We start from the raw sequence: 23,437 nt of genomic DNA, 5'->3' as shown, positions 1-23,437 counted from the left end.
CCAAATAATCACTCAACTGTGCAAGAATCAGCATTGCACATAAATTTGAATGCACCTTTGAATCAGGCCTTTTATTGGGGTGCAGTGTAAATCCCGACGGTCGGGATCCCGGCGCCGGAATCCCGACCGCCAAAATCCCAAAACTTTCTCCCTCCGTGGGAGGGAGAATAAGTTAGTGGGAGGGAGAATAAGTTAGTGTGCCGAGCGTAGCGAGGCACCGGGCGCGCTGCATGGCGAGCGCAGCAAGCCCGCAAGGGGGGGCGGATCCACGTCCCCCCTTGTCGGGATTCCGGCGTCAGGATCCCGACCGCCGGGATTTAATACTGAATCCCTTTTATTTCCTAGCATTTACAGAATTTTAGCAATAAATGTACATCAATGGGGTTATTCAATGGTTAACTGTGTAAATCAACTAAACCAGCCTTAAGTCCTGGTTAGTGTGCTCAAACTCCCACTTGAGCGAACAAACCGGTGTTCTTACACATCTCAGGTGGCTGCAAGCTGAAATTATTTCCCCCGCTGCATGCTTGAACCGAGCAACAATTAGATTGCCCCATTGGGTACCACCTAGTGGTAGGTGGGACAAAAAATTGCTATCAAGGTTGAAGCCCTGGCTTAGGTTTGAAGGCGGCAGCAGCCCAAATATAAACGTGCTTATTTATATCTGCTTCCTCGATTTATTTGATGGTTTTAATAATGAATAGATCCTTCTGCTTTGAATAAGAGGTTTATAACATCACTGCAAATTCCCTTTCTCTGTGCTTTCATTCACCTTAATGGGAAGAATGGGAGGAAACTAACACTTAGCATCTGAGAAACACCCATCCTGAAGGAAAGAGGAAGTCCTGTTATGACTTTTACAGCCATTTGAACAAAGCCGTTCAAAATCATATTTTCCAAGTGTGTTTACTGCACCTACAAAATATTTAAAAAGACCTTTGCTTCGACATGGGGAAGGGGCGGGGAGCACGCAGAGAAATTTGTTTCAAACACAAAATAACCAACTCCACAAGATAATGCATCATTCAAAACCTTTACTGCAAATTGGTTTCCAGGATTAGGGGTCAATAGTAGCAATCACAACAGATACGTAAGTGCCCTTAGAACAACCTCGATAAATCAATCCATTTCTTTGTGAATTCAAACTATAAAATCTGACACGACACCATCTTTCTATAGTAGAGACATGGCACAGCGTCCTTAGAAGACCACATGGATAACACCATCCTCCTATAGCTTAGACCAGTCATTTTCACCTGGTGTGCCACCAGGCCGCAGGTCACAGTGACTCACCAGCAGAGTTGACACTGTGGCATGGGGGGGAAGGGGGGCGGTAAGGTGGCTCATCCTCGGCGCTGTCCTATGGAGCGGACACCGGGACGTGCCTGTGCGTAGCAGGTGCCGGGAACATTAGGTCATCCTATGCGTTGCACCAGGCACGTCCCGGCGCATGCGCAGAAGGCACCCAAGGACGAGACTGTTAATATATGTCAGAGCTATTTTACAAGTGCGTAATACATTATGTTTTGAATACCTGGAGGTAAAGGAGAGGCATATGTCTGTGGCATTTTTAAGGAGAGCTGCTGCTTGGAATATCTGAGGGGCACGTGTGTGAAATAACTAGAGGGGGCAGGTGTGTAAAATTATGCTGTGGGGGGCATCTCCACATCGTATCTGGGTGAGGCTGCATTTTCTGCTATGAACACCATGAAGTGTAAGAAAAGGTCACAGCTTCAATCATTGGAGGACGACTTGTCGACCATCCATCCGCAGACCAGAGACATCATGAGACATTACCAAGCACAGGTTTCCCAATGATATTTTTATGTAAGTAAAACCTATATGTTTCTACAAATTTTAAGAAATAATAACAATGGTCTTATATTTAATTAAAAACTGTGGGTGTGCCTTTGCAATTTTATAGTCTTGTCTGGTGTGCCGCGACCTGAAAAAGTTTGAAAATCACTGGCTTAGACATAGCTGTGTGTCCTTAAACGGCCTCTCATGTCATGCCGCACTAGAGAGATGAAGCTTTTAACAGAATAAAACAATCCATTGAAATGTCAGAGAGGAGACGTAATGCAGGATACTCACCCCCACACACACACACACACACTCCTATTCACTTCCTGGCTACATAAACAACCAAGTATGTGACTATATGAGCCACACCACCCCATCCCCCAACCGACCTCACCATGTTTGTAACCTTTTATACTGTCTATTGACTGTATAGGTATATAGAATGATAAATTCATTATTTATATCTTATGTGCCTGAAGCATGAAACCTGTAGAGAGGAAACTATTCATTTACAGTTTCAGAGTTCCAGAAGAACGATTATGATCAGGTGCCCACTGCTTAAAATAATTTAAGCCCCGTACAAACTGGGTGACCCGGCTCTTTTGCTGAGCGATGTGCCCCACAATTTTGTGTTATGAGCGATCATGCAGAGTGGGACTTTGCTATTTTTGTTTTTATAGGCAAAGCATCGCCATCTATCAAGCACAGGCTTTCCCTGCTGACCATAGCGGTGCACCACACATTGACAACACTGCAGGACATACACACGGAATGATCAGTGCTCCATGTCTAAGCTCTAGTCAGCTTAGAAATGGGGCTGAAATCGTCCCATGTGTATTCCTCTTACAGGTGAGATTCAATTGTTTTATTGCTCCTGATCTTTTTTTATTCAGGCCCATAAAGAACGGATTTAGCCGCATGAAGCAGCGCCACCCGACCAAGGTAATAGGCACTGATTTGTTATAGGTGGCATTAGAATTAAAATGCAACCGTTGAGTCGGAGTTATCCAGTTGTTTCGCCAATGGTCATGCTGTGAGTGGCCATTATTCTGTTTGCATCCTCGGCGATCAGAAATCCACCTAAATGCTGACATTTCGGTTCCCAAACTGAGGTTTTGGCAGCCCACTCAAAGCTTTGCACAGGGGTCTAGCCACTTATCTAACCAAATCTAGTGTGTTCGGGTGCTACAAGTTGATAAGTTATGGGGTCTGAGGCACTTGGACCATCTGCAGAACAATTGAATATTGCTTATTACAGACATGTGCCAAAAACAACTGAATTTCCCTTTAGGAAATGGTTACTGCAAAATAATTTCTTAGCTACGTATGCAGAATTAAAAATACAAACCTGTTTAAAATGACAGCACTGTATTACTTAAGTACTCAGAGTACAGTTTTTTTGGTTATTAAAAGGCCATGCACAGCAATATTTATTATTTAACATGCAATTGCATATGGCAGAAGGGACTGAATGCAAATACACTAATATACATCCCCAAAACTAATCCAAGAACAGCTGCACACACTGCAACCCCTTTACAATGGTTGAACAATCCGCACACCGTTCTTAAGAAGAAGTCCCTCAAGCTTTTGGTTTATTTTAACAATGCTACAACCTCCACAATGTAGTTCCACAGCAAATACTGATGTGTATGGAGTATATAGCAGCCGTGACTGGTCTAGATAGTCAGGATGACATCAAAAAGCCCTCCCTCCAAGGTGGCCATATTGTACCATGTAGTCAAAAAAACAGATTCCCTATGTTTTTCAGCAGTAGGAATAATCAAAACATAGGGTAGTCAGATATTAAAAAAAATAATAATAATTAAAATAAATGTAGATATCTTGCATGTATTCTAGCCAAAATAAATACAATTCTAGGGGGTATGCAATCATATACATTCACTGATCACAGGGGAATTGCTTTGCCAGTGGGGCAAGCGGATAAAAAAATCCCCAAACACAGCATCTAATGAGTGTTTTCATGAGAAACAGTCCCGTGTTCATACAGGTTGCGCTGAACCTTTATGTTTTTGGTAGAAAAGGTGCTACTTGTGTATTATCACAGCACCCGTTTAGTAGTTTAGGTACTTGATTCCTAGCACAGCGCCCGTCCGGTCCCATCGCATACCTTAACTTAACTTAAGGTATGCGATGGGACCCGACTGACCCGATTTCGGGCTTTTGAACAGCTTTCCCGACAATGTAAAAATCGGGTCCATTATAATGGCATGCGATGCGACCAATGCGATAGACCCGACTTTACATAGGAACCAATGTTAAATGGCCCCCCATACCCGATTTTTCATTGTATAGCCACCCAGATGGGTAATTTGTATGTCAAATACCCTCCCCCCCCCCCCCTTGTTGACGCCACTCCATGATGAACGCCAACCCGAAGCGTGCCCGCGAGGAGCGGCGATACGCGTCCTCCGACCTTTTCATACCCCCACTCACTATCCACGTCGGCGTGGAGTTCAATTTATATAGTATAGCAAACCACCGAGCCCGAAGCGCGGCGAGCGCACGCGTAATACGTCTGAAGTAGTGCGCGTCCCCTCGCTGCGCTCGCCACACTTCAGGCTCGCCACACTATATGAATAAAACTCCACGTCGACGTGGATAGTGGGGGTATGAAAAGATCGGAGGACGCGTACCGCCGCCCCTCGCTCGCCACGCATCGGGGGTTCACGTTGATCGTGGCGTTAGCATGCGATTGACCTGATTTTTGCAACCCGATTGCATACAATTAAAATCGGTGGCGCCATGCTAGGAAACAAGTACCGTAGTTTACGTACGGTCCTATTTAGCGTAGTTTCCCCTCAGCATGGCGGCGGCAGCGTAGTCAGAGCTACATAGTCAGCATCAGCCAGCGTAGTCAGCATCAGCCAGCGTAGTCAGGCAGCGTAGCAAACGTAGTCAGTGTAGTGTAAAAAAACGAGTAAAGCTGCCGGCGTCTACAGGGTCGGGCGCGCTGGCAGACGCTGGAACAGCACCAGAGGACGCACTTCACATACAGCGCCGGGAACCTCCAGATCCCCAACCCTGGCGGACGCCAGCAGAGAGGCGATCCATGTTAGTTAAACCCTGCCCGTATCCGCTTCAGTGAGACGGACAGGGTAATGTGTCCGCTCACCACACTTTGGGCTCCCGTGGATAGTTTGAGTTTGAAATGGAGGCATTTCCCAGAATTCGACATGGGGCACTGGCAAATGCATCCGGTCCATTTTTGTGCACAAGACGCACGTGTGCCACACCCCTTAACCCTCTCCATCTCACTGAAGGGGAGATGGGCAGGGTTTACGTCCACAGCCGCAGAGTGTATGAGACACACAAACATGGAGCACCTTTCTGCCGGCGTCCGCCAGGGTTGGGGATCTGGCGGTTCCCGGCGCTGTATGTGAATCACATCCTCCGATGCTGCTCCGGTGTCTACCAGCGCACTAGACCCGGTGGACAACAGCAGTTTTACTAGTTACTACATAGCTTTGACTACGCGAACTACGTAGCGCGCGCCGTGATAATACACAAGTACCGTAAAGGCTTTTTTCCCCCTCAGAAAGGTGCTTTTCCCTGTTAAATTTGCTTAAAAATATTAAGAAGTCCTATTATTTCCTGTACCGCCATGACAAAAGTGAATGCCACATTTTTCAGCTCTACTAGGATGTAGAAAACAAAGATCATATAGCGTTACATGGCATGCCACTTCTTGCTGTGACACTACTGACCAAGGGGGCAATTCAAACATTTTTATCACTGGCTTAACTAGTTGGTGCAATAGAGAGTAATTCAGTTGTTGGATACCGCTTATGCTGCTTTCACATCGCAAAATGAAGGTTCACACCGGGACTTTGAAATGGGTTAGTCCCGGCGCGAACCTTCATTTTGGGACGTTCACATCCCCACAGCGAACCAGCAATAATGCTGGTTCGCTGATGTCATTTGAGGGTTCGGAGGGGAGTCAGCACGTCATCCGGGGCAGGGGAGGAGGCAGCGCTTAGAGCTGGCGCTGCCTCCTCCATACTGTGAACGGGAAACGGGTCGCTTGACTCGTTTAACCCGTTCACATGGCCAAGCAACACTGCAACGAACCAGTAAGGACTTTTTTTTACCGGTTCATCTTGCAGTGTTGCTACCAGTTATCGGGAAACGGTAACCCCTTTCACATCGCACTAATTACGGTGTCAAAACGGCTTGTACCCGGTAATTAGTTGCGATGTGAAAGGGGTATTCGTTATCAAGTTTAATGTGCCCACAAGTACCAGGTTTAGCTGAGTAAAATGGCTAAACCTTTCTAAAATCCCAGTAATGGCCCCCAAGCTACCAGCTTTAAGCAGATTTCTGCTAGTCATCTCTGTAGGGTGTAAGCAGAAATATTGATGCACACAGCATTTAAACCTTATCAGAGGAACAAATGAATTGTTCTATCAGGCACCCATTAGCTAAAGTCGTAATAAAAACAACTGACTTCCCCCTTCAAAGTGTCGAAGCAAGCCATCTGTACAGAGCATTTTTACCTATTAACCACCAATAACTAAACGAATCTTGTTAAAAATGGTGTGGTATTTACAGAAGAACCTAAGGGGAGGGGAGTATCTACAAATAAGGGAGTCACATTAAATACCCCTTTTACACCGCCGAAAAATCCGGGTCAGCGGCGGGTCAGACCCGGATCTTCGGCGGTGTAAATGGGGTCAAACCGTGTCCATTTACACGGGTCCTCTACCCAGGTCCTGACCTGGGTAGAACACGGTTAGGACCCGTGTAGAGCCCGGTGTAAATGGTCCCGCTGCGGGTTGAGGCACCCGCAGCGGGTCCGTGCACGGCATGCTGCGGGAGGAGAGTGGTGTCTGCAGCTGCTGAGGGGTGGGCGGGGGGCGATCTGTCAGGCTGCTGAGGGGGAGACGGAGGGGATGCTCACCGCGGCTGCCGGTGTAGCTCGACGTGGAGGCAGCGGGATCCATCACTCTCCGCTGCTGCATCACATCATCACCCCCCAGCGCGGGGTCCAGCAGTGCAGGCGGCCAGGGCGTCCATCCGGCGTATGGGAAGTCGCCGGTGGCAGAGTCCATCCAGCGCATGGGAAGTAACCGGTGAGGGTCCCTGCGGCGGCTGGGAACTACCGCTACTAGTTCCCATCCGCCGCAGGGACCCCACGGGTTACTTCCCATGCACTGGAGGGACCCCACTGGCAACTTCCTATACGCTGGATTACCCGCCTGCCCTGCACTGCCGGACCCCGCTGCCTGGAGGCTGGTCCCCGCACTGGGTTGAGGTGGGGTGGTGATATGATGTAATGCTTCAGGGGGGTAATGATGTGCAAGGGGCGTGGGGGGGGGGGCTGATGTGATGTGATGCTTCAGGGGTGGTGGGGGTATTCTGTGATGCTTCAGGGAGTAAATATGTGCAGGGGGGGGGGGGGGGAATTTGGTGCTTCACGGAGTAAAGATGTGCAGGGGGGATTTGGTGCTTCAGGGGGCAAAGATGAGCAGGGGGAGGTGATTTGATGCTTCAGGGGGGGGGGGGGGGTGATGAGATGCAGGGGAGGTGATGTGATGCTTCAGGCCATTTTACACAAGAAAAGGCAGGGCTGACCCAGGTCCAGTATAAATGGTGCGGACCCAGGTCCGACCCAGGTCGAAGTGCTGTGTAAATGCAGTATAAAGCAGGGTCAGACCCTGGAAACTCCAGCGTTCAAAGACCAGGGTCGGACCAGGGTTTTTGGTGTAAAAGGGGTATTATAAAGCACTGAAAGAGGGTTGATAACAGAAGTCGGCAGTGTCCAATACACTAATGGTAAGCAGATGCATCAAGAAAGGGAAAGTGTCTTCTAGGTTATGTGTGATAAATAACAGCTGTGTGGTATTATGGGAGACCTAAAGTTCAACATTTGATCTGATACATTTCTAATTGCCTTTACATTCATATCTCAAATATCTACTTTGAGTAAAGGAACCAAAGAAAAAGTAATACTGCTTTCAGACCGCAAACCCGTGTCTAACCCTGCATTTTGAACACAGGTTAATCCTTGCGGCGACCCGTGTCTGGGCTGCAAAATCTATGGGTGTCATTAAAAATGGACTTTTTTCAGGCTCACAATAATGTCACAAAGGAAACAAAAGCGAGGGGCGGGGGATTGTTCACAGCATTGCAGCAGCAGCCATGGCAGACTTCTGAGCTCATGAATCTTTGTGCTTTAAATCAGTTTGATTCAGGTGTTAGCATGCAGCAGAGTGTCACACTGTGCAGCATGCTGTACACCTATTTCATGATGAGGAGGAGGGCACAGAGGAATAATAAGTGACAGCTTTTTTTTTTCCGGGCTCCGACTGCTGACCTCATCAAGGGAGACAGAGGAATCCTCCAATAGCAGTGTTTAATAACAGCAGTGTCGGATATCACAGGTAGGTGGCTTTCAGAACACACAGAAATCCGTGTTCAACCCTGGTAAAGACCAGGGTTAAAAAGCTGTGTTGCTTAACACAGGTATTCTGACAGTGGCACTTTCACACTGCACCTCGACCCATGTTGAAGCCGCACGGACACAGCAATATCACGGGTCCATAGTGCGGTCTGAAAGCAACATTACTAGATTTCCTTACCAAAGTTGACTGCCCCTATATGCTGCCTACTTATGTTGTTGTGCAGTATACTATGTAGCACCATTTTTCGTTTAACCCAGTGCTATGCTTAGATTTTTAAAAAAGCAGCAGTTCATATAAAGGTCTTAAACATTTGCATTTAAAGAGGTTGCCGTCTGAGAAGGGACATCCTTTCCGACATAATCTTCGTGAAGATGCGGAGCCGTGGACAGGCCGAAAGGCAATGCCCAGAACTGATAATGTTCCTTCCCTAGTGCAAACCGCAAAAACATTTGGTGTGGGGGGCCAAATGGGAAGGTGTAGATAGGTTTCCTTGACGTCTATGGAGGCCAGGAATTCCCCTGGTTCGAGACTGGCAATGACTGAATGGATGGACTCCATTCTGAACTTGAACACCCAGAGGTACGGGTTCAATGTTTTCAGGTTCAGAATGGGCCTCACGGACCCATCCGGCTTGGGCACCAGGAAGAGGTTTGAATAGTAACCCTGACCCTGCTCCTGTAGTGGGATCGGCAGAATCACCTTCGACTGGAGCAGTCCCTCGATTGCCCCTTGCAGCAGTATCCGGTCCTCCGCAGAGGCGGGGAAGGCCGATTTGAAGTACCTTCTGGGAGGGGGTCTGTCGAACTCCAGCCTGTAGCCCTGTGAAATAAGACTCCTGGCCCAGGAATCTTGGCACGAGGCACCTCGAGAGTATCCCGTGGTGGGGAGACCCCGTCATGCTGATGGCTTGGAGGCAGCAGCAGTGGCAGCTCGGTCCTGAGGGGTTAGGTTTCCTGAACTTACATCTTCCACCTCTGTTGGCATTGGACGCACTTCTGGCCCTGGAGCTGAACAGAGTCCCACGAAAGGACTGCTGGGTAGGGGAGGTAAATTGACGTTTTGGTGCAGGAGGAGCTGATGGAAGGAAAGTAGACTTTCCAGACGTGGCCTTAGAAATCCACTCATCCAGCTCACTCCCAAAAAGCCTTTCCCCTGAGAAGGGAATACTCTCCACACTATGTTTGGAGTCCACGTCCACTACCGCAGCCACAGGGCCCTTCGAGCTGATACAGCCATAGCCGAATTACGTGCATTAATGGCCCCTAATTGTTTTTGGGCCTCTCATAGGACCTTTGCCGTGTCCTGAATGTGACGCAGTTTTTCCCCTAACTGCGCCACAGACATGTCCACCAGCAAACCCTCCTGGCTTTGGGTGGCCTTATTCTAGTTCACTCTGACAAAATCCTTCTTAGATGGACAAAACCATGTGCACTACCAGGGAGGGAGGGGGGGGGGGGGGGGGGGGGGCGGGGGCGGATGTAACATGTGCAGAGAGAATTTGATTTGGGTGAGTTATTTTGTTTCTGTGCAGGGTAAATACCGGCTGCTTTATTCTTACACTGCACTATAGATCTTACTTTGAAGTAAAACCCCACCCAAATCTAATTATCTCTGCACAAGTAACATCTGCCCCACCTGCAGTGCACATGGTTTTGTCAATCTAAGAAGATGTCAGAAAGAGTGAACTAGAATAAGGCCCCAAGTGTGAATAGCCTTAGCCATCCAACAACTGGCCAGTACAGGGCGTTGTGAGGCCCCACTTGCAGTATACATGGACTTGAGTGTGGCCTCAAGTCTCCTGTCAGCTCCATCCTTAAGGGTGGAGACACCCGGGACTGGGAGCAATACCTTTTTAGAAAGGCAGGAAACGAAGGAGTCCACAACAGGAGACTCCTCCCATAACTTTCTACCTGCAGGGTCAAAAGGATATGCATTTGCAAACCTTTTGGTTAATTGGAACCTTTTCTCTGGGTTCTTCCAGGCGTTTTTAAAAACACCCTCTAATTCCGCCTGTTCCAGAAAATACACAGATTGTTTCTTCTGTGTCATAAAGAAGGGGTCACCCTCAGTGACTTCCTCCAGAGGGAGGTCTAAAACCTCCCTAATGGCTCTAGTCAAGGGTTCAGGGCCATGGGTTGGTGCCTGTTCCTGGACAGGCTCCAGGTCCTGCACCTCCTCCCCCTCATCCAGGATATCATCCTCATCTGTATCCGGGGCCACGGCCGACAAGGGCCTTTTCTAAAGGCTGGCTTGACTGGCTGGGAAAAGTGGTGATGATATCCACCCTAGCTGATAGGATGGCTAAATCCCTCTGTACCCTCTGAGTCTGCTGTGTATTTGCAGCCAGCTGGGAAGAGACTAAATCTAGCAGCGTTTTAATGCCGCTGGCCTATGCGGGCTCTTGGTCACCCTGTGACACCCCACTGTATTGTGGGGGCACACCACTAGCCGGAGGGGTAGCCCCACTGGGCTGTGGAGACATACACTGTTCACAGGTAACCTGCAACTGTGAGGCTGGGATAAACTTGGTGCTGCACACCATGCAGTTCAATTTCTTAACCATAGTGAAGCTGCTCACTCTGCCACACCACACACACTGTTTTGGAAGTGTGTAATACAGAGGCTATGTGTTAAGGATTTCTAGCAATATTGAACAATCCTAACTAGCCAGTGTGGAAGGAAAACAGAGCTACTTGGGAAACAGTGCACCCTGCAACCTTAGCTCATTGATTTGAGAACTGGTTTGTAGAGTAAAAACAGTGATTTATATAATACAAATAGCGATATAACCTGCTGTCTCTGCCGTCAGAAAAGATCCAAGCTCCACCCCACCGATGAGGAGCTGTGTAATGGCGACCTCAGATGCAGGAAGAATGTTAAAGGCGCGCCCAGCAGAGCCTGGTCCCGCTCAGCTAAGCCCCGCCCCTTACACGGAGCTGGCGCTGTTAGCAATGTAAGGCTGGCATTTCTTTACCTATATTTTAGAAAGCCAGATATCACAATAGCCCTGGTGGTCCAGCGGCTATCTGTACATGCCAGCACATGAAGTAAAGATGGGGGGGGGGGGGGTTCGCGAGGTCCGCCACTACTGCCATCTTGCCGCACATGGAGTCGGGGTACCCCCTGTGGGGAACCCTGACTGGTACTCACCACATGATGTCTTCAGACCTTGCCAGGGGTGTGCGGCAGCTGGGGGGTCTGCTCGCCCAAGCGCAATGCTGTGCGGTGACAGAAAACCCCACTCAGGACAAAGTCCAGCAGCAGGGCAGTTCTGCAACTGAAGAGGCCTGTGACTGACCCTTCCCCTGGCACCCTCGAAGCAGGTCCAAAAGCAAACGTCCCAAAATAACAAACTAAAACAAAATGTTCAAAATCTCTCTGGAGCTCCCAGAAGTGCAGCCTCTCCTGAGGCACATTTTTCTAAACTGACTAGTGGAGGGTGAGAGAGGGAGGAGCCAGTACACCCATACTGAAAGATATTATGTGCCTGTCTCTCCTGCGGAGGATCTCTATCCCCATAGTATTGAACCCCAGTATCCCATAGGACGTTCGAGAAATTGAGGTTTTGGTACTTCAGGCATGCGTACTTCCGGAACACGGACCGGCGCCCTAGATTGCTGGGGAAGAGAGGGAGAGATGACATGTCCTCTCAAATATACATACAGGGAACGGACCACCTACCTGGATATGACTTTTGAGGCACAAGGAACAAATATAGTCACTTCTAACTTCATAAAAAAAGTTGGCGCGAATGCCTATTCAATTCAATAGTGCTCATTACTTCCCCATGGAAGCAAGGAATTCCTAAGGTCCAACTACTATGACTTTATAGAAATTGCACAAATAAAGAGGTGTTCGAGAAACAGGCAGAGGATATGTTGGCCTCTTTTATCCAGAGGGGATATCCAAAAAGACTGGTTACAAGAGCATATGAAGAGGTGATCTCTTTAGATAGAGAAATACTCCTCCGCACCAAAGAGGCAACACAACCACAGGATATTAGAAGCCAACAAATAACATATATGACTTCTTACAATCAACTGTTGGATAGCCACGGATGGGTCTTCATACATATTTGTGATTTTAACTATTAAGTGTCACTGGCCAGGGCAATATATGTGGTTATTAAATTATTAGATCCTTTTTTTACATACATTGTTTCTAGCACGTGTATATACACCTCTATTTCTTTGTTTCCACATTAGGGACTGGCTGCTTGAACCCTGTACACATGGGAGATACTTTAGACCAGTGGTAGCCAACCCTAGCCCTCGAGAGCTACCAACAGTTCACATTTTCCAGACAACCTAGCTGCTGCACTCATTACTCACTGACACATTTTAAAAGATACACAGATGGAGCTAATTAGCTCACTTGTGATTCTGTGAGGAGACCTGCAAAACATGCACTGTTGGTAGCTCTCGAGGACTAGGGTTGGCTACCCCAGCTTTAGACAATCTGTATTTTTTTTTATTTTCCTTCCATGTGTATTTTGGTATACGGTATATTAATTTCATACCACTAACTACATTTACATAGTGTTTTGGGCAAACCGGGCTAAGCACTAGTTTTTCACCACACAGTTCAAATAACATATGTATCCACATACAAGTTATTCCGATACAATTAGGAAAATAATGGGACAAATTTATAAAATATTAAAAACAAGACCATCTCCTTGCAGAAAAAAAACACATTATTTGTCTTCCGCAAAAATAGAACATTAAAAAACATATTAGCTCAAAGTTTCCTAAAACCTATTGAATCCATATTGAGGGAAGAAGCACCGAATATGTGTTTAGGACCCCAACCGAAAGGCTTTTTCAAATGTGGGGCGAACAGATTCCTTACATGTGACTATATTGAAACGATGAGGAGTTGCATAAAGATGGAAAGCTTCATCATCTACAACACCAGTTATACCATCTACAGGTTAACCTGTATTTGTAAACTATATTACACAGGAGTCAGAACGAAAAAAAAAAAAAAAAAACTGTTTTCTAGAACATCGACGAAATATTGTCAAACATGTTCTGACACACAGCGTCTCCAGACATTTTTCTGAACATCATGCAGGGAACCCTAGAGGCCTAAGACTAGTGGGCTTGGAACACGTCAAAAGAACCCCAAGAGGAGGGGATAGGTACAAAACCCTATGTAGACAGGAGGTCTACTGGATGTACAGGATGGACTCCATACATCCAGGGGGTCTCAATGAAACTGTGGAACTCAACACAGTTATCTAGATAGTTCTCTGAAGTACACCCTAGATAAGATATTAACTTCACCACAATATTTATTATATTAGCCTTACGACTCCCGTCTGATTATCTTTAACTTATTACTCTCTTCCAGGGGTTGCATCAAAAGTAACTACTTTCTTTCCTCTGTTTAGTGGGCATATCAAAAGTAATACAATAAAATATCTTTTGAATACTATTAACCCAATACAAATGAACAAGAAATAGAATAAGGACACTAGCGAAAGTATTTAACTTAAATAGCTCTATATATGAAGAATTCAAATTACACGTCATTATTTAAACAATGGATGTAATTTTCCAAATCCCCTTTACCGTTATCATTCTTGATATTCATAAGTGAATTTAAATGTATAGCACAAATATATATACACAATTTTTTTTTTTTTTTTTTTTTTTTTTTTAGACTAATATCTATTCATACAAAATTGAAGAATTGAAGAAGTGTGTGTGTAAGAATGAAATTACAATTCTCCTTGGTAATTGCTGGGGTGTCCACAAGCTTAGGTCTCACAAGTCCATGTAAGCCAAAATATAGCCATCGATATACAGAGCGCACTCACCAGACTTTATTTCAAGATCTTTTAAAAAGCAGAAAACTTTAGTAAACCATCTAAATGTTCTGGACATAGGTCACAGTCGACATTTCGGGTCTACAGCTGACCCTTTTTCAAGACATAGCAAATGCTTGCATCCTGGAAACAGCTTAAAATACAGACCCCCCTGGGTCACACTATATACTCTAGGGCACCGCCCCATCTGGGGTCCTTAACCAATCCTCAAGTTAATAGCAAAGCACACTAACACCTGTATATGTTAACACATACCTGTACAATTATCTACTTGGCCAGAGAAGTATGTTAAAACCGGGTGCAACGCCGTTCGTTCCAATATCTTGGAATTGACCTGGCGTCTCCTTCCGTTTTTCACTAGTATGCGTTCCACCGCGCCGGAAGTACAGAGGCGGTTTATACTGTAGCTCTATGCGGTCCAGCTGTGTGTCACAGCTCCGAACTCTAATCTTAGGCCAGGCATTCCCAACCACGGTCCTCAAGGCACACCAACAGTGCAAGTTTTAGTAATATCCAAGCTTCAGCACAGATGGTTTAATCAGAATCCCTCAGATACTAATTAAGTCACCTGTGCTCAAGCCTGGATATCTACAAAACCTGCACTGTTGGTGTGCCTTGAGGACCGTGGTTGGGAATGCTTGTTTTAGGCTAATAGATTAGCAACATGAGACAATGTAGGTGTTAGGGACATAATGATCTTATATTGTCATACAGATTAGAGTACACATAGCGATGTTTATAGTAAGATTAACATTTTTAGACTATTGCAAAAATTCAGGTATCGGTGTCCCGGCATACAGCCCGTCCTAGGGGATCTGTTTACACAAAAAAAAAAAAAATTAATTATATATATATATATATATATATATATATATATATATATATATATATATATATATATATATATATATATATATATATATATATATATATATATATAGGGGGTGTGTGAACCGGCACTCTGCAATAAACATCAGCTGCCCCGGGTGCCTTCGGTGGAGATCAATGCAGGAGAAGAATTATCCGCGTCACTCCAGGGGACTTCAGTTATCAAGAAATACGTCTTTTAATAGGTATAAAGACATATGCAAACAAGGGTCGACGTTTCAATACTTTACAGTATTTTTATCAAGACAGCATACGTCAGACAAAGGTAATAAAGGTATATATATATATGAAGGTGCGGCACTCACAATCTGTCACTCAAATAACTGGACTCTGCCACAGAGCTGTCATCAACGTTTCAAAACTTTAATGTTTTGTCATCAGGATGTTCCTGATGACAAAACATTAAAGTTTTGAAACGTTGATGACAGCTCTGTGGCAGAGTCCAGTTATTTGAGTGACAGATTGTGAGTGCCGCACCTTCTCCCGTCTATCTCAGCATACACCCCTGCAGTGAAGGCACCAATCGCCAAGATACCACGTTACTGGGAGTGCCGGACCCCGCATGCATGTGTGCGTGTGTATATATATATACATATATATATATATATTCCAAAATTCCACTATTAATTGATAGATTATACACAAATAAATGAGGCAGCCCAATCACTAAATTCCCTGAGGGTTAGGGAATTAACACAAAAACATACCACCCAATAGTGATTTGGCGCCTATAACAATTTCAAAGGGATTGTCCGTAATTTCCGACTCAATTAGGAAGAGGCTTTGTTCATCCACAAGATGTATTTTTATTAAAAATGTTTTTTCGGATGTCAACAGTACATAGAAATCCCAACGCGTTTCGTCAGAAATGACTTCATCAGGGGAATAATAACAGGTCTTCCATATAATGCTGATGACCTTATTGTTATTTTTGTGAAGAATCCACCAGATAGGGAAATGTTCCCTTTAAGCAAGTCTATTTTTTTAGTTGGACTAAGACTCCATATTCTTTAAAAAAAAAAATGTAAATCCTTCCAGAAACTACACAAGTGTATAAAATCACCAATCAATTGTGTGGTGATGCCAATCCAGATATGTGGTTTCAGAAATTACAAGCCTTAAGCCTGGAGCTCTGTCGCCTGCAGTGCTGGATATCTGAATCCAGGAGGGGCAGGAGGGGGTGAGATCGTCGGACGTAGATTGCTCCACCCCCTCCTGCGGCAGCCTCCTCCCAGCCGGGAGTATGAGCCAGCAGTACACGGTCAATCGTTTCCAAGGGAACCGCGATCTCGCGAGAGCGGAACCCGGAAGTCACGAGCGACAGTGACTGTGGAGCCGGGTGCGGGCGCACGGCTGTGCATCCACCCGCGCCATCAACAGCAGCTCCCACAAGGTGGCAGAACCTCTCCTACAACGATCCGGTAAGAGCACAAAGCGGGACGCCGCTCACTGTCCTCCACCCCGGCTGCATTCAACAACACACAGCATTGGGTTACATCATCCCCATTCCTCCCAATCCTGTGCAAAGCACCTTGAATACGAGACTTTTTACACAGTACCACAGGACATTTGCACCCAGCAATACTGTGGATCATTGACATTGCTATACGCATTCCCCCATCCCCTTGCCCATACAGACCGCTGCGGTCACCCACAGAGGTTCCTACTAAGGGACCTATGGTTTAAAGAGACCTACATAGGTCACACTTATACCTCAATAATAGGCCTTGTGGAGTGATACCCCGCTGGCCTATTCCTGAATCACCAGGACTCCACACATTCTCCCACTGCGACTCTACTTTTAATGAATCAATAAATTTGTTTGGAATTTTTACCCACATACCATCTCATTCCTTTCTTTTACTTATCTATCTATACACTGCATTGTCACACATACCACAAGTACATCGCAGGTGAGCGCGGTTTATCCATTTCTTTCTTCTAAACTGTACTTCACAGGGTGTCCAGGACACACCCGATAAACTGCAGCTCCCTATATACTCTAGATATACCTCCTCATATCTATAGGACCCACGCTTATGATAAATTGAGCGTATATTACCTACCATTCACCACAAATCCAAATATCTTGCATGGTGCTGAAGCACAGAACCCCTGGCCGAGATAATGGGACGACCCGGTGGGTCTACCAGTGTCTTGTGCACCTTCGGCAGTGTCTATAGCACTGGGCACACCGGGTGTTCAACCGTTAGGAAGCTTTTCTCATCCTCATCAATCCAGCCTTGTCCACAGGCTAAGGTGATCAAGGCATCCACTTTCATCTTTTAGTTTTTGTGTTTGACACCCCTAATTATTTAACTGCAGCTCATCAATCCTACTCCCCCCTAGGCACCTTCACAGGACACTCTGTGTCCTACCCTCTCTTTCAGAGGTCAAACAGGCTGCACATAAAAGAAATCTTACACATCACGGTTGCCAAGCACCAGCGACGTATCGCATCCAATATGGTGGGACAGGCAGGGAGAATTGAAAAATCCTCAGCTAATTGGCTGAGAGAGCCTTCAACTAATCAGTCTAAATTAGGCTGAATAGGTTGGGTTTAGCTGCTTTGAATAGCTGAATCCAGTGCTTTGGGTGCTTTAGTAGTAATGGATGCCTGGTCAGTGCAAATATTAAATTGCTTGGGGGCATCCCAATCCATTAAGAAGATCTCTTAACTACATTTAAATTTTTTTTTCATCTGTTTTAAACGTCCCCTCACTCATACCAAAGATTTTTGTGAACCCTGTCCATCAAATGTTTGGGAAAGACTTCATGGCATAATTTAATTTTAGTTGGGTTTAGGTGCTTTGTGATACTACACCAAGAACTTTTGCACATTTAAAAGTATTGGAAGTGCTCTAATTGGCGCCGTACACTCATAATAGGGATGATTCAAACAAATATTTCAGTCATCCTAATATGTACCAAAATCTCTTCTTCTATGTTGATCAGTGATCTCTATTTTGACACCAGATCAAGCTGTATCAGCCCTGTGCACATACAATTGGATTGAAATATATTTCAGACTTTTCTTTAGTCTAATTCTGCATTCTACTTCCTCCACATACATGTGCTCTACCACATCCTAGCAGGCTCATTACAGGGATTGAGACAGCAGGGAAGGTGCTGCACAGAGGGAAGTAGATCTAAGGCAGCTGCAGCCCTGGCATTCCTGCCATCCAACATGGCAGCCGCCAGCTAAATGAGAAGCAAGGAATGTGAAGCAGCAGCTAAAGACTGCAGTGGGTCTGGAAGAGACAAGCCAGGTGAAGTAGCCACGGTAGGCCATGCGCTGCAGTCAAGACTTCAGGCAGTAGAAACTAGCAGAGCTAAGAAAATCCTGTGAGGGAATAAACTGCGCTTTTAAGTAAGTTCAACACAATTATAAATGCGTGTAGAAAAATTAATAATCACATTTATTTATACACATTATATATCTGTTAAAAAAAATTGAAGAAAAAAAAAAAATTGGTACTTGTTTCCTAGCACGGCCACAATCGTTGGGATCGTGTACCTTTAAGTTAAAGGTACACGATCCCAACGATGGACCCGATTTCCTTTGAAATCAGGTCCATTTTGCCGGCAAAGGTAAAAAAAAAAAAAAAAAAATCGGGGGCATCGCGTCGGTCGGGACCATTAACATTGGTCCCGACGCGACCGACGCGATGCCCCCAATTTTGCCATAGGCTTCAATGTTAAAATACTTTTTAACATTGAAATCGTGAGGATCGCGTCGGTCTTGTGCCATTATAATGGCACAAGATGAGATGGACTTGATTAAGTCCATCTCACATTGAAAAAAATGTGAAATGGGACAATATGACCCATTTCACATTATATATGGCCCCGTCGTCACCCCACGACAGACGCCAACCCGAAGCGTGGCCAGCCCGCGAGGGGCGGCGGTGCGCGTCCTCCGACCTTTTCATTCCCCTACTATCCACGTCAGCGTGGAGTTGAGAATATATAGTGTGGCGAGCGCAGCGAGCCCCGCGAGGGGACGCGTATACCTGTGAAGTTATACGCGTCCGCTCGCCACGCTTCGGGCTCGGTGGCTCGCCACACTATATATTCTCAACTCCACGCCGACGTGGATAGTAGGGGAATGAAAAGGTCGGAGGACGTGCACCGCTGCGCTCGCCAGGCTTCGGGTTGGCGTCTATCGTGGGGTGGGGTTTACGTTGTAAATTTTGGGGGTCTAGGGAATATTTTACATTGAATCCAATGTAAAATCGGGTCCCAGGGACCCTAATCACATTTGATTCAATCAAAAAATCGGGTCGGTCGCATGCGATCGACGCGATTATTCCGACACGACCACCCCGATGTAAATCGGTGTGGCCGTGCTAGGAAACAAGTACCAAATCCCTGGGTTTCTTTTACTTAGGATCCTGTTCCTAGAATGGGCCTTTGTATTAGGCACAGAGGTAGATATAAAAGCGAGACAATCTTGATGTGACCACTTACAATTTTTGGGAGTCCTGCAGCAGCAATGCTGGGGGGTTTAACACTGTGGAGTGGTGTCAGCTGGATTAAGGTCCTCTGATTGGTGCCAAGTGCAGTCTTGGTTCAGGTATCCATTGAAGAAACATGTAGGTGGTGGTGAAACCCAGAAGTGGGGTGACAGACTAAAACGTTTCGCTGGAATGTCTACAGCTTTTTCAAAGGCTGTCAGGTGCCCTGAAAAACATGAAGTGTGGGGTCCTGAGGACGGACTTTGATAACCACTGCTCTAGCTAGGGTGCCGTGATTGAAAAAAGTTTGGCAATCTCTGGTGTAGCCTGAAAAATAGTTCAGTAACTGGTTTAAACCGTTTTTATTTTGTTTCAACCAATTTATTATGCATTAAAGTTTTAATGGAAAAAAAAAGGGATCCTGTTTGTTATACTGTGAAACATTGCTATGTATTACAAACCATGATCAACCATGTTTTAATGCTTTCTAATATTAACAACCCAAAGTTACTAGGCTCCCTAGTATTATTATACATTATTGTTGCTTGTGATCATCTAAGCAAAGTGAACCAAACCAGTAAATCACACCCAACAAAGATATTGGGAGTTGAATCAGATAAGGTGCTAAATCTGCCGAGCATCAAGCTTTGATTAATGTGTTGGTGTTTTAAGCTGGGTACACATCTATACAATCGATGCAAGTTTTCCCAATATCGGTTGAATGGGTGCTAGATTGTATAGGTGTGTATGCAGTGCCCATGCAGTAGCGGCAACCGATAAGTGGCTTATAACACACCTGCATCGCTCCAGACCAGGATGTTGCATCTTTTATGCTGCACATGTGACCTCCTGATCCCCATAAAGAGAGCTGCTAACCCCCTCCTGCTTCTTCCACCTCACAGGGGTGAAAGTGGGTCACAGCTAGATAAACACACAGCCTGGTTATCAGGAGCGTTAACCCGATCAGCCGTGGATCGAACAAGTGTACCCTGCTTTACTCTTCAAGATTGTGAATGTAAACTCTGCTTGATGCTAGGCAGATTGAACACCTCTCTTATCTGATTCACCAATCTGTATCTTGTGGTTTGTGTGATTTACTGCATTGGCTTAGCTTACTTAAATGAAGACCACAAACAAGAATGTGGAATATGGTACTTGTGTATTATCACGGCTCCCATCTCATCGCATACCATAAGGCTTAAGATGGAATGCAATGAGATGAGATGTGCCGCGATGGGACCCAATCTTATACAATTTAAAATTGTATACCATTGTATATGGCATACGATGAGATGAGATTTTAAATTGTATAAGCACACGAATGGGTGCTCTTAATGTTAATTGCCCCCCTATAAGATTGCATGAGATCGCATGCGATGCAATGTCATTTTTAATTGAAATTAAGGACATGACTTGAAATCATGTAAAATGCATGTACCACCCCCACTATCAACACCAACCCGAAGCGTGGCGATCGCAGCGAGCCCGCGAGGGGCGGCGGTACGCGTCCTACGACCTTTTCATACCCCCACTATCCACATCGGCGTGGAGTTGAGAATAGAAAGTGTGGCGAGCGCAGCGAGGGGACGCGTAATACATGTAAAGCAAAACGCGGCCGCTCGCCACGCTTCGGGCTCGGTGGCTCGCCACACTATATAAAATCAACTCAATGCCGACATGGATAGTGGGGGTTTGAAAAGGTCAGAGGACGTGTTGATAGTGGTGGTGGCGTGGGGGTGCATTTAACATTGTGAGCACCCATTAGGGTGCTTATACAATTAAAAATCTCATTGTATGCCATTGTATGCCATATACAATGGTATACAAATTTAAATTGTATAAGATGCCATAAGATGGAAATCGTGGGAGCCGTGATAATACACAAGTACCTGGAATATTACCAGGGATTCCTTAAATAGGATTTTATTAATAAGTCACGGTGTTTAAACTAAGCTAAGGTGTTTAAACCAGCCAACCTTTGTACTTTTATTATGGTAGATTAAAAATTCTGTTTAATAAGAAGTTTAAGGTGGTGAGATGACATCCAAGGTAAAAAAAAAAACATTCAGTAACAATGACAGGGGGGAAAAAAATCTTAGATGATAGGCAAATTTGAGCATCATCCACATAAAGAAGACAATAAAATCCAAGTTGATAATAAGTTTTCCAAGAAATGTGGTAAAGACTGATAAAAGCAGATCTATGACTGAGTCTAGCTGTATTCAAAGAAAAACGATATTTCAGTAATACTCCTTTTATACCAAAACGCCGGGTCGCACCCGGGTTTTTGGACCCAGCGTTTGTTACCTTTTACACTGCCGCAACCTCCCACCCGGTGCAGGCGGTTCCTGAGCCGCAGCTTCCAGCGCCGATCGCCGCCGGGACCCGGACCGCTGCACTGGGGCAAGCACAGCACTAAGGTAATCGTCCGGGAGGTGAATGGATGCTGCACACAGCTCCTAAGTGTGAATTTCCAAACAGCATAAAGGTGAAATCAATTGGTTAATACTTCAACTCTCTCAGCTTTCATAAATTTCCCCTGATGTCACAATATAAACCAATTCCAGTCAAATATATTATTGGATTATGTTTATTTCTGACATATTGGCCATTAATTTGGATGGTTTTATAGGCATCTCTTAATATTTAGCCAATATGAGAGTGGTCAATAATGCAGAGATTACCCTACATTTTAGAACAATTTTTTTGCCCTCTTATCACTTTTCAAATACAACCTGTCATTTGCAAGGCAGAAAATACAGTCTGCCAATTGAAAGGTGATTATCAAAGCAGAAATATAAAATTGTGAAAGATAAATACCATCTAAATACTGCACGTCTCGAAAAATTTGCAATAAAAGATCACTTAAGCCGTGCACACACTGGGCGATATTCTTTCTGGTTGGACGAATCGGACCAACATATCGCTCAGCCTGCATTCACAACAGGTGCACTATGCTTGCTAAAAACCTAGCGACATTACTAGCAATACCATGCATGTTAATGAAGATACAGTAGAAGAGTGATAGTTTTATCCTTCATTAACATCGCTCCATTGTCTACAGGTGATCTGGGCCTGACGGAGATGTCGGAACAAATCCCTGTCGCTTCAATGTGTCCCCGACTTTACAATCATTGTATAGCAGTAATCAGGGAACTCGGTCCTCATTACCCCACACAGTGCATGTTTTGCAGGTCTCCTCACAGAATCACAAGTGAAATAATTAACTCCACCTGCAGACCTTATAAAATGTGTCTGAGTAATAAGTACACCTGTGCACCTGCTGGGTTACCTGCAAAACATGCACTGCGTGGGGTAATGAGGATCGAGTTCCCTGACCACTGTTGTATAGTTAACTGCGTTATGTCCATTACAAAATAAAACTAAGGTAATTAGACATTACAGGGAAGAGCAAAAGTATTATTCCTGACAAACATGACAAAAAGGGAATATCACACAATGCTTTGATTACCAAGTAGGCACTAATGGCCGTATTCAATTGTCGCATTGTGTCTTGTCTAAATATTTTATTTTGTGCAAATTAAGGCCAGGTTTACCTGCACATAATGGAAAAACCCAATGAACACTCAGACGGGTGACTTTTCGTGGATTTCAGCTATCCAGCCTGGCTGGTGCAAGCTGAAATGCTGGTGCCAACAGCCGAACACACCATTATGCAAACACATTTGACTATGGCCATAAGTCTTTAATTTAAGATAACAAGTTGCTATAGGGAAATGTAAAGGCTGTGGAAGAAGTAGACTTTGCTTCCAGTACACAGCTTATATATAAAGTATGATGTGAAATGAGGGAATAGTAGACACATCTGTCCAATGTGTGTCAGTACAATTGCTCATTTATACTAGAGTACAGTGGTTCCCAAAACTTTTTGAATCACGGCACATGTTTTCACTGCGGCCAAAAGGATCTAATGGAGTATTTTAGTAAACATTAATAAATTAAGTAAAGAATGTGTATTATATAAGCACTAATTTTAATTGGTCCAGGACTACCAACACAAGGCTCCACTG

The 23,437-nt window shown here is 45.2% G+C and overlaps 1 protein-coding gene across 3 annotated transcripts in view; it reads right to left on the bottom strand.

The window, feature by feature from the left end:
- The window catches only part of KBTBD2 (kelch repeat and BTB domain containing 2), a 36,400-nt gene that overhangs the window by 10,687 nt on the left and 2,276 nt on the right, over positions 1-23,437 (bottom strand). The window contains exons 2-3 of one of the 3 annotated variants that reach the window (XM_083188437.1): positions 21,714-21,865; positions 19,420-19,632 (exon numbers count right to left, since the gene is read on the bottom strand). The exons of 1 other annotated variant lie outside the window; for it this stretch is intronic. The gene's annotated coding sequence lies outside the window, so the exon portion shown is untranslated. The remainder of the gene's footprint in view (positions 1-19,419; positions 19,633-21,713; positions 21,866-23,437) is intronic. One more of the 3 variants, XM_083188438.1, reaches the window with a different exon arrangement.

Source organism: Crinia signifera, chromosome 5 (genome assembly GCF_055691185.1).
Source record: "Crinia signifera chromosome 5, ASM5569118v1, whole genome shotgun sequence".
Lineage (NCBI taxonomy): Eukaryota > Metazoa > Chordata > Amphibia > Anura > Myobatrachidae > Crinia > Crinia signifera.
Note: the sequence above shows the minus strand (reverse complement) of the source record. Positions and strands in the feature narration are given on the sequence as shown.